This window comes from Passer domesticus, chromosome 1 (genome assembly GCF_036417665.1).
Source record: "Passer domesticus isolate bPasDom1 chromosome 1, bPasDom1.hap1, whole genome shotgun sequence".
In the NCBI taxonomy this organism is placed as follows: Eukaryota; Metazoa; Chordata; class Aves; order Passeriformes; family Passeridae; genus Passer; species Passer domesticus.
Window position 1 is genome coordinate 109,930,079 of NC_087474.1, and position 11,129 is coordinate 109,941,207.

Consider the following 11,129-nt stretch of genomic DNA (forward strand, 5'->3'; position numbering starts at 1 on the left):
GCTCATTTTTTACTACATACACATTTTTTTGTTTCAGAACACATCTGTCACTAGAAGCAGTTCTGATGGATACAGATATGGGATTTGGGGTTCACAGCACATCTTCAGGTTTTCAGAAAAAAATCGTGGCTGGAGGTGCCCAGTGAGTAACTAGAGAGCGTGGTGAGAACAGCTGTGTCAGGACAAAGGGTATGGTTCAACAGAAACCAAGTGCTTTTCATAAGTGAGATGAGAAACAAACCACTGTTGCTACTCTGCTATTGCATCCCAGATGCTTTAAGGGCTACAGCCTGGGGCAAGGAGCAGGGAGGGAAGAGACACTTCTTGAAAAGAAAGGAAAACCTGAAACAACCCATGAAGGGAAAGCAAGACCTGGGATAACAGAAGTATCTTTGCTCAGTGCTCTGATGTTTCACTCCTGCCTCACGCACAGAAAGAGGTGAAATGCAGTCTTTGGGCTTTCCACCACCATGATCAAAAGCTTTGGAGTTTACTGGTTCCTGAGTTTTTCAAAGTGACTCAGGAGATCCTTGAAAGATGAGTTCTGTTTTCAGGAAATGTGCCCAAAATTACAAGGTACTCCAAGCGCAGTAGCCACAGCCTCTGAAGTAGCCTCCCTTCCTCCCAAAGCAGTGAGTATGGATGAATTCAGGCAATTTATTGCAAAATTCTGCACGATTCTACTTGGCATAATTTACTCAGTCCTGACAGAATGGGGAAGGACAGGTAACAAAAACAAGCACCACTCATTCTGGTTCATTCTGATTCATTCTGTTTCATTAATTTTCCATAATTTTTAGTCTTTCTACAAGTATTTTCATCCTTTTAGTCTTCTCTAGTGCAATCACTTTGGTTTTTTTTTTTCCATTGCCATTTTCTACCAGCAATAAATAATAATAAGAGACTCCACTTCTGAATCAGGCAGAGACAAACACAGTTTTGAGAAATCATACCATGGGTACCCTTAACAGCCAAGGCAGCAGTGCTGTTGGCCTGAGCAATTATTTATCAGGCTCTGTCCATCTATGTTCTTCACAAGTCTGTTCCAGGGTACAGGACCTGTCCATGGGAAGGATTCTAACTAAGGTACTACCAAGCCCTGAGGACAGTAATTAATTCCTGCATGACATCCAATAACGGGAACTGCCCATGATCACCACCTTAAAGCAGGCAGACATCCTTTCCCATGGGTACCACAGTGCTCCTTGTCTGCTGCCATTTCCAAGATGGTCTGTTGGAAAATGAGAAAGCACACTGCACAGGGTGGTGCTGTCTTCAAATAAATAAATGAAAAATGCTGTGAGAAAAAAGTTTATACTTGGGAATGTTGAGCATTATACCTCCTAGATTAACACACAGTAAAAATAACAGAATCAGACATATGTACTTTCATTCAAAGGACAGGTGCTTGCTGGACAGACATGTTAATTTATTTAAATAACTGCCCAACTACTGAATTCCTTTGCTCTTAGCGCCAACCAAAGACCAAAAAATAATCAAAATTATGTACAGGCATCAGCTTTATTAACTGCTCAGTATGAGAGCCCACCTGCATCTGGAGTGCTGCATCCAGCACCAGAGTCCTCAGCACAAGAAAGAACCATTGGAGCAGGTCCAGGCAAGAGCCATGAAGATGCTCAGGGCTGGAACACTTCTCTTGTGAGGAAAGGCTGAAAGATTTGCCACCGTTCACTTCAGAGAGGACTCCAGGGACACATTATTACTGTGTTTCAATACCTATAAAGAGGTCTACCAGAAAGACAGGTACACACTTTTTAGCAAGGCTTTCTGCAATACGGAAAGGGGCACAGCTTTAAGCTGAAGGAGGGGCGATTTAGATTGGATATTAGGAAGAAATTTTTTACTGTGAGAGTGGCGAGGCACCTGTTGCACTCTGGCAACAGGTTGCCTGGGAACCTGAGGATGCCCCATTCCTGGAAGCTTTCAAGGCCGGGTTGAACAGGGCTTTGAGCAAGCTGGAAGAAGATTATTTTTAAGGTTTTAAGGTCCCCTCCAATTCTAGGATTCTCCAAGGCATTTCTAGAAACAACCGCATCTTCCAACAAACACTACAAACAACAGTTCCAACACTACAAACAACACACACTCAAGACCCCAGACACCCCGCCGCTTTCTGGGAGGGCGGGAGCGGGGTGAGGAGGAGCGCCCGGGCCGGGCTGGCGGGAGCGGGGTGAGGAGGAGCGCCCGGGCCGGGCTGGCGGCAGGCGGGAGCGGGGCTCGGGATCCGCCCGGGCCGGGCTGGCGGGAGCGGGGCTCGGGATCCGCCCGGGCCGGGCTGGCGGCAGGCGGGAGCGGGGCTCGGGATCCGCCCGGGAGCGGCGCGGGCCGGGGGCACAGCGCCACCTGGCGGCCGGAGCCTGCGGAACACCGGTTCCCCTCACAGCGTCAATCCCGCCAAAACCCAGCGGGAACACGGCGAGGGAGAGGGAGAGGGAGAGGGAGAGGGAGAGGGAGAGGGAGAGGGAGAGGGAGAGGGAGAGGGAGAGGGAGAGGGAGAGGGAGAGGGAGAGGGAGAGGGAGAGGGAGAGGGAGAGGGAGAGGGAGAGGGAGAGGGAGAGGGAGAGGGAGAGGGAGAGGGAGAGGGAGGCTCAAACCCCGCCAAGCCGTCAGGCTCTGTCCGCTTTATCGAGAACAAGCAGGTGAAAAAAAAACTTGAATGAGTAACAAAGCCAGTGTCTCTACGGAGGCCACGGTTTCACGGTTTTAGCGTACAGCAAATAAAGCATCCGTCTTTTAAAGCCAGCTCACAAGTTTTCCCTGAGGCTCAGACTAACGCTACGATTTCATTCCACACGACGCATGATGCTGTCTCCTCACCGGAGGGGCGCACCATCCATGAAAGCAGTAGTGATAAAGCAGGAATTACACTCAGAAAAATGTGAAGATATGCTTTCAAAAGCTAGGAGATGCCAGAATGAAGCTTTGCCCCTGGCCCGGTGCCATATGATCAGGGCAAAACTTGCGGAACCTATGCACTAAACAATTCCCTTCTCTACACTCTGCAAGGGAATACAGGGGAAATGCTTACCTGGTCTAAGCTGTACCAATCAGTTCTGCATTTGTGTTTTCCATAGGAGGAAAATACTGTTACTAAACTGGCAGTCTTGCATTGCCTCAACATATGACCATCTGTCCATATGCAAAATCTGTACAGAAATGTATATATATAGATAGCATCCGAAAATTGTAATGATACATACACAGCACATGTGAAAGTACTTTATCCAGGGAATTACTGAAATTTTTAATGAGAAGTATCACACACTCAACTAAGACTAAGAGCTACATAAACTGTCAAATACACGAAATATGGGGGGAAACTACAGAATTTTGACAGATACACTATAATTTTAAATCTTACATTATTATTATCTCACCCTGTTATAAAAGCAAGTGCTTTAGTTTCCATGATTAGGATATAATAACCCATGCATAGTGACACAGAAGGGAGCACACAGGACTTAGGGGCCATCAGGCATGAGACCAGGAAGGATCTCCTGTAAAAAAAAAATCTATATTTAAATTACTTAAATATAAAATTGCTTTTGCATTTACAGCAGAGACCTGTGCACTACACAAAAGCAGTAGCAATTGCTCCTGGATGTTGGAAATTCACCTTGTGTGAGCCTTCTCCTGCTTAAGCCTCATGTTTCTCTTTGGAGGTCTCAACACTTGCAGAGGTTCAGAGTGCACTTCAGAGGGGTTTCAGATGAGATGGCTCCAATTTGGCAAGAATGGCTCCAATTTGGCAAGGAAGGAAGGAAGTGTGTTTGCACGCAGCCACCCTCAAAATCAGCACTACTAAAGCAACTCAAAAATTAGGAGCTGCTGAAGGAAGAAAATGGATTAGAGGCAACTGAAGCAATTACAAATGTGTGATACAATGCAAAGCCCTCTAGAAAGCCAGTCTGCTGCAACCACCAGCCCACACACAGAAAGATTGGTGTTCACAACTCGGATGTAAATATGAACATACACAGACACAAAAAATGGTTCGGCATAAACCCCTTGTCATGTCTGCCCACAGGGCAGCTAATGCTGGTGTGGCTCACCTAATGTCCTGTGTTGTGTGTGCAGAGCACCAGAGAACTCTGGTCACACACTGCTCTTCCCTGCTGCTCTCCCTGAGCAGTAGCCAAGGAAATCAGGAGATCCCTTCCATATGCTGCTGGTTTACTTTTGATTAGCTGCTTCATTTCTAAAACTCTACTTCCACAAATGCAACATTTACACACCTCACAAACTGGCTTTAGAAACCCACGATTTATAAAAAAGCTCTGATCTATAAGAAGCTTTGAGCTCAGTTTTGGCTACTCTGAACAGCAGACTCCTCTGATCTGTTTGCAACCACTGAACCATTAGTGCTTCTGAAGTGCTTGAGCAGAGCAGTGAGGATGCATAACATGCCAGATTATACTTTCTTCCATTTTTTAGCATTTTTCAGGGGTTTTTGCAGGTTTCTTGGGTCACCCATTCCCACTCCCTGGTAGATCAAGCAGTCTCACCTTCACACCCTGTCCATGAGCTTAGTCTGGTGACAGCTCTTGCCCCCATTGCTCTGCCAACCTGCTCCCTTGTAGCCCACTCATCTCTCACCCCATTGCTGACAAGAGCGGGGCTACTGCAGCAGCTGCCAGGGTGTTTGATCTGTGCCCATGCCCACAGCTTGGCAAGGATGCCAACAGCAGCAAGAAGAACAGGTACCTCCCCAGCTTGCCACGCAGGCTTGCCCAGGCTGGGAGACCCAATTTAAATGTCTTTCATCCGAGCTCAAATCTTCCTTTAATTGGAGGTAATTGAGATCTGTGAAACATACACCTCTCTATCAAATGTGGCTTGAACTAGATTTCAAATTCACATAGGGAACAGCAGCATAAAAATGATGCAATCACATAAATCTTGTCTCTTTGTCTCTTTTAAGTCAGGTTTTTCCACAAATACACTGACCTTCCTTTGCCATTGTAACCTGGTTCCTGTGGAGGCAGGATGAAGAGATTATTTCACCTAATCAGGAAGGCAATCTGTTCTCATTTTCTTGAAGCTGGGATGTGAAATGAGAGGCCCAAGGGCTAAAGTATTTCAAGGTATTCAGTGCAGTCAGAAAGCACTGCCTTGAAGCTGAAGGCTGCAGAGGAAATCTGAGGTTAGACAATCCTGGGCATGAATAAAATGAAAATCCTTCTCCTGGCATTCTCCTGTTTACAAGGGCAACCACCATGTTTGAGGCTTTACACCCTAAAATTGGACCGAAATTCCCATGCCTGGAGAAGGCATGGCAGTTTCCAGCATATGTCTGCAGAGAAGGCAGCACATACAGACCTTTCTAACAGTCCAGGCATCCTGGGACTACAAAGCCACTGCTGATGCAGCCCACCTCACTTTCGTCATGGCCATCTCCTACCATACTCTCATTTTCTTCACTTGACACCAACCATTCCCGAGGTGTGGGACATATATCTCATATTTATCACTTCAACATTTTAAACTAACCAGAGGAGATTAAGGCAAGCAGTGAAAAATAGCCACTACATAAGCTTCGTCTTCTTCTAAGAACCACTCACTTCATTATCAAAGCTGCATTCTTAGTACTTCTGATTGCAGTTCCAGAGGGCTGGACCCAAGGTTCAGGTTTTGTTTTCTGTAGACTGTCTTCCTAAGACTTTCCACAGCACGGTTCCATAAACTACACAAGAATTTAAAGTAATGTCTCTCAACCATTAAGAAACAGAGATAATTATTCTCATTACTAATATTCCTCAGACCAACCTTCATACTAGTGCAGAAGTCTACTGCAGTCTGAAAACAGTAGTAGCAACATTTACTAATTGTGAGAGAAAACACATCAGTGGGCTTAACCTCTGAGTCAGATGGATTCTGGAGCATCTTTGCTTGCAAGAGTCAAACATGTTTAGTTTTTAAAAAACAAGTGCTTTCTTAAAAAAAAAGAAGTATCTGAAGTAGCTGTCTGTATCATCTGTGTTTGGGCTATCAACATAGCAAAGGAAAAATACTTCTCCATTTCCATGGGAAGAGCAATTGGGATAAGTTGACAAGGGCAAGATGCCAGATGCTGACCAAAGCTGCACTACCACTCCCCTCAGAGAGAAAATAAAATGAAAGACTCATGGGTTAAGATAAAGACAGGTAGAGGTCACTCACCAATTACCATCATGGGCAAAACAGACTATTTGGGCAAATTACTTTATTGCCAACCACATCAGTGTAGGATAATGAAAATCAAATTTTAGAACACCTTCCCTCAATGCCTCTCTTCTTCTCAGGCTTGATTTTACTCCTGGTTCTTTCTCCCTACAAACAGCGCAGGGGGATGGGGAATGGAGGTTGTGATCAGTTCATCACACATTGTCTCTGCCACTCCTTCAAGGAAGGACTCACAGACTCTTTCCCTGTTCCAGCATGGGGTCCCTCCCATGAGGCAGTCCTTCACAAACTTCTCTAACATGCATCCTTCCCATGGGCAGCAGTTCTTCACAAACTGCTCCAGCACAGGTCCCTTCCACAAGGTGTAGTCCTCCAGCTCCAGCATGGTCACAAGTGCTGCCAGAAAACCTTCAGCACTGGCTCCTCTCTCCATGGGTCCACAGGTCCTGCCAGGAGCCTGCTCCACTGCAGGGTTCCCACAAGCTCACAGCCTCTTCAAGCATCCACCTGCTCCAGTGTGGGGTCCTCCATGGGCTGTAGGTGGATTTCTGCATCCCTGTGAACCCCCATGGGCTGCAGGGACACAGCTGCCCCACGGGCTGCCCCGTGGGCTGCAGGGGAGTCAGCACTGGTGCCTGGAGCAGCTCCTCCCCCTCCTTCTTCACTGACCTGGCATCTGCAGGGCTCTTTCTCACACATATTCTCCACTCTGGCTGCAAGCTGCTCCTGTGCAGTACCTTTTCCCCTTCATAGCCTTGTCACCCGAGTCACTACCTCCATCACGGATAGACTCGCCAGTGTTAGGTCCATCTTGGAGCCAGCTGGCATTGGCTCTGTAGGACACCAGGAAGCTTCTGGCATCTTCTCGCAGACAAAACCCCTGGAGCCCCCCCACTGCCAAAGCCTTGCCACAGAAACCCAATGCAATGATACATACCCCCACTAACAGGGCAGCTGTACACATTTAGGACAGTTTGCTTTCTTTTACTTGTTAAGTGCAAACAGAACTGGCTCCACAGAAGTTTTTTTGCAACGCAGACTGACTTTTATGTTTCACGACTGCAAACACAACACACCCAAATGCTTAGCATATTTTTTCCTTTTTTCCCCCCTCAACTATCTTTGGCTGAGGTCAGGCATTATAATTTCAGTGAGCACATTCCACTTCTAAACACCTAACAGTTACATTTTCTGTCTGGTCAACACTTGGCTTCAGGAACAGACAAAGCAACAGCTAAGTCTTTAGAAAGCTGCTTTAAAAGACTATTACAGATGTCTAAGCAACACAAAGCAGCATTTTTGAAATCCAACAAACAAAAAAAATACTTGGACATGGCTCAAGGAATACTTGATGAGAAACAGGACAGAATGTGTACTAGAGAATAGTGGCTTAACTTAAACTACCTAGTCATGCCTCAACATTCATGCCTCAGTTTCCCTATCTCAAAAGCCAGGATAACCCATCCTTGACAAGGCAGACCAAGACACTCACAAAGACTGCTATTTAACTACTACCCACCATGAGAAAAGCCTAGATACTGATCCCCAGTAACAGTCTCTCTAAATTAATCTTCGCATGTGAGCCTGCACCAATATTAGTAAAAACTTTCCATAAAATCCTGAAATAATTACTCCTAGACTATGGCAATTGGTTGGTTGGTTGATTGTAGGGGTTTTTTTCCCCTGCAGAACTTGGATGATCAGCAGCCTAACTTAAAAAAAAAGAACAAACCACCACAACTAAACAAAACAACTTACAATGCTTTTTTTCTTATCAACCAATTCAAAAGGTAACAATAACTATTTCAGCCACCCTAGAATCACTGTTTCACTTATTTCAAGTGCTTGAGCTCAGACTGCTTTGCTGTAATTACGGCTGTCTGCCTCACAATTCTCTGCCTGGTTACCACAAACATCCTTTTAAGTCTTCTCTAAGGAAGAGGGAGAACAGCAGCCTTCCACCACTGCCAGCAAGAGAGTAGCTGCAGTACTAACAGGAATTCAATACCCTGCTGGCAATGTTACCAACAGTACATACACTGGTACCAAGTTTTAAATAAAATGGCACTGCATTGTGGTGGAGATGCTTATACCAGGATTCAGTTAAAACATAATTTCTAGTGGATGAAACAGTAATTTCATCCAAAGCAGTTTCCAGATCTAGTTCACCACACAAACACATAAACCCTTCTCCCAGCAAATGAGGCACAGGCACTGACCTTACCACCCCCTGGCGGTAATGACAATGCCAGATAAAAGAATCAACTGTTTTGTCTTTGCACAAGACCTCTGTTCTACATGATCATTTGTCACATACTGGGCAAATAAATAAGAGGCGACAACACCAGCACTACCTCTGCTTATGCAGCCCTGTCACAATCAGCAATTCCTCAACAAACATAGCACACATTGAAACAGAAAAACACAAGAGACCAATTTCAGTCAAACACTTGGTTACGCTATTTGAGTGTTCCTGGGAAACACATTTGGACCAGAAATAACCTACTTCATTTTATCATCATTAGTTTCAGTACTTCCCACAGGAAGGAGCTCAAACCCTTGTGAAAACTGACTCTTGCACTTAGCTCCCCCTCTTGTCCAACACTCCAGTGTGCCACCACTCTAAAGCTACCACAGAGGCTCAGGATCAGCAAGGACAGAGGCTCCCTAGCAGCAGTGGTGAGTGTCACACTAGGACACCCCCCACAAAGCCTTTCCACAGGAACCAGAGTAGCAGGCAAGGCAGTGAACTATTACCCTCACAGCAATGCAGCTAAAAAGACAGGCTACGGAATTTCAATCCTGCCTGCAAACTTGGAGGGCACTGCAGTGTTACAGCCAATATTTATTAGGGTTGCTCTGTAACTGCGTAGCTCTCATGCCATCTTTTGCTACAGACTGAAACAAGCAAGTCAGTTCACACATACAAACCAGTGGACTCCCAAAAGGAAAAACAAAATTTGTTAAGATGATTCTTATAAATCTGACAGACCCATCAGCATTCCTCAGTGCTGTCTGGATCGAGGCACCTGCTCTTCACTCCAACACTGACTCTTCATCCAAGACAGCCTCTTGCCTTTACCAGCAGAACCTAGAGCAGGGCAGTAACACGGCCCATGGGACCAGATACACCTCTTCTCTAGCAGCAGTCCACAGAATGGAGTCAAGGAGAAGTTCCAAAATAAAAAGGACACCACTACATTTTTAATAGTTTATTAACACTTCAACCTTTAATAACTTTGAAGAAGGCCTGAAAGATAAGTTTTGCTTATTGACTTTGTCTTTTCCCCTTTGGCAAAATGTCACCTTTCAACTCCTCCCTCCACCCTCCCTCCTCCCAGGAGGATAATGAAGTTCCAAGCTAATGTTTGGTTGCTTCTTTTAAGTAAGTTGGCTTCAAACATAGCAGCAGAAACATGCAAGCCTGGGCAATAGTGTCTGTCAACAGCTTTTAGAGAATGAGTAGAAACACACAAATAACTTGTGCATTGATACAAATAAATTTTGCTTAAATGAACTTTATATATATATTTTTTAAGTGGGTTAAATTTGGTGCCCAGAATTACTACAGAAGCTGTATCTTCTAGTTAGCTATGTTTATTTTTTTCCCCTGAATCATACTACTCTTTTTTAAAGTGCTATATTCATAAAAAAAATTAAATAACTACTTTGATATTGTATACTTGTATCATCTTGCCCTTTTGAGAAATCAGAAGAGCAACCTGCAATGTGTATTTAACTGAAATTAGGCATTTACCCTGACACGACTTTATGGGCATCACCGTCTGCTCATCTCACCAGGAGCAGGTGGAGAGACTGTATTTCCCTGTGCTTACATACACGAGTAAGCAGGCAGACAAAGCAAGAAGTTCTACCCATTTCAGGAACAAAGACAAACAATTTAATCCATATTACATAATTCACTGAATACAGCTGATCTCATCCAAAGTGACTCCTGAGAGCAAAATAGTTTTAGCATTACATTTTATATACAGCTATGAAGGGATTACGGGAAACCAAGACAGCCTCCTTAGAGCATTACTGAGAACTCGGGTTACAAGAGTGCTGTACACTTGAAAACATCACTTAAACCACGACCAAAGTTTTACCATCAACTTTTTTCTTATTTATGAAAAAAAGTTATTTCATTCCATTACTTTTACCACATTTCTGCTGCCAGATATCAAAACCTGAGTCAGCTGCATTGAGCAATGACTTTTTTTCTGGTTTAAAGTCCTCTAAGTGCTAGCACCTTTGAAAACCTCCGCACACCACGCTGTAAACATTTTTAAGATCTTCCAGAGGGTTTTGTGTGGTTTTTCTCCCTTCAACGCAGGAATGACTGCTCTATCTGAAGCAAACTACATCCTGCACAATATTGCTTTCGTTATTTTCCACGTAATCAGTTTGGAACAGGCTATGAAAGTTTGATGTGGAAATGCTCTGTTAGAGAAAAAAAATCAGAAGAAATACACCATTCTGAACCAGCGGAACCAAAATAATCAAAAACTTAACACAGTTTTTTCCAGTCACTGGGATGGAAGGAGACTTGAATGCAGACACTGGAACGTGTAACTGGAAACATCAGTGCTTGCATGCTTAAGTGAAAAGATAAGCAGTATTTGCATTTTCTCCATCATCTTCCTTGTACGTGTGCAAAATTTTATAAAAAAAGTTTATCACAGAGAGCTATGACGGAACATGATGGAATTAAAAAAAAATAAAAAGCAGTAGAAATCAAAGGCAACCAAGATAACGTACATCTTTCCCAGAACATTTTTCTCAGCTACATAAGGTGTGCATATACCAAGGTCTAACACACTTAGCTGCACCACATCAAGTCAAGCTGTCCAAGAGCATACACAATTTTGCTTACAGGAGTATATCTCTTCCACATTTTTTCAAGTTTACAAGTAGTTCCCTGTATTGGATTATGCTTACTCAGA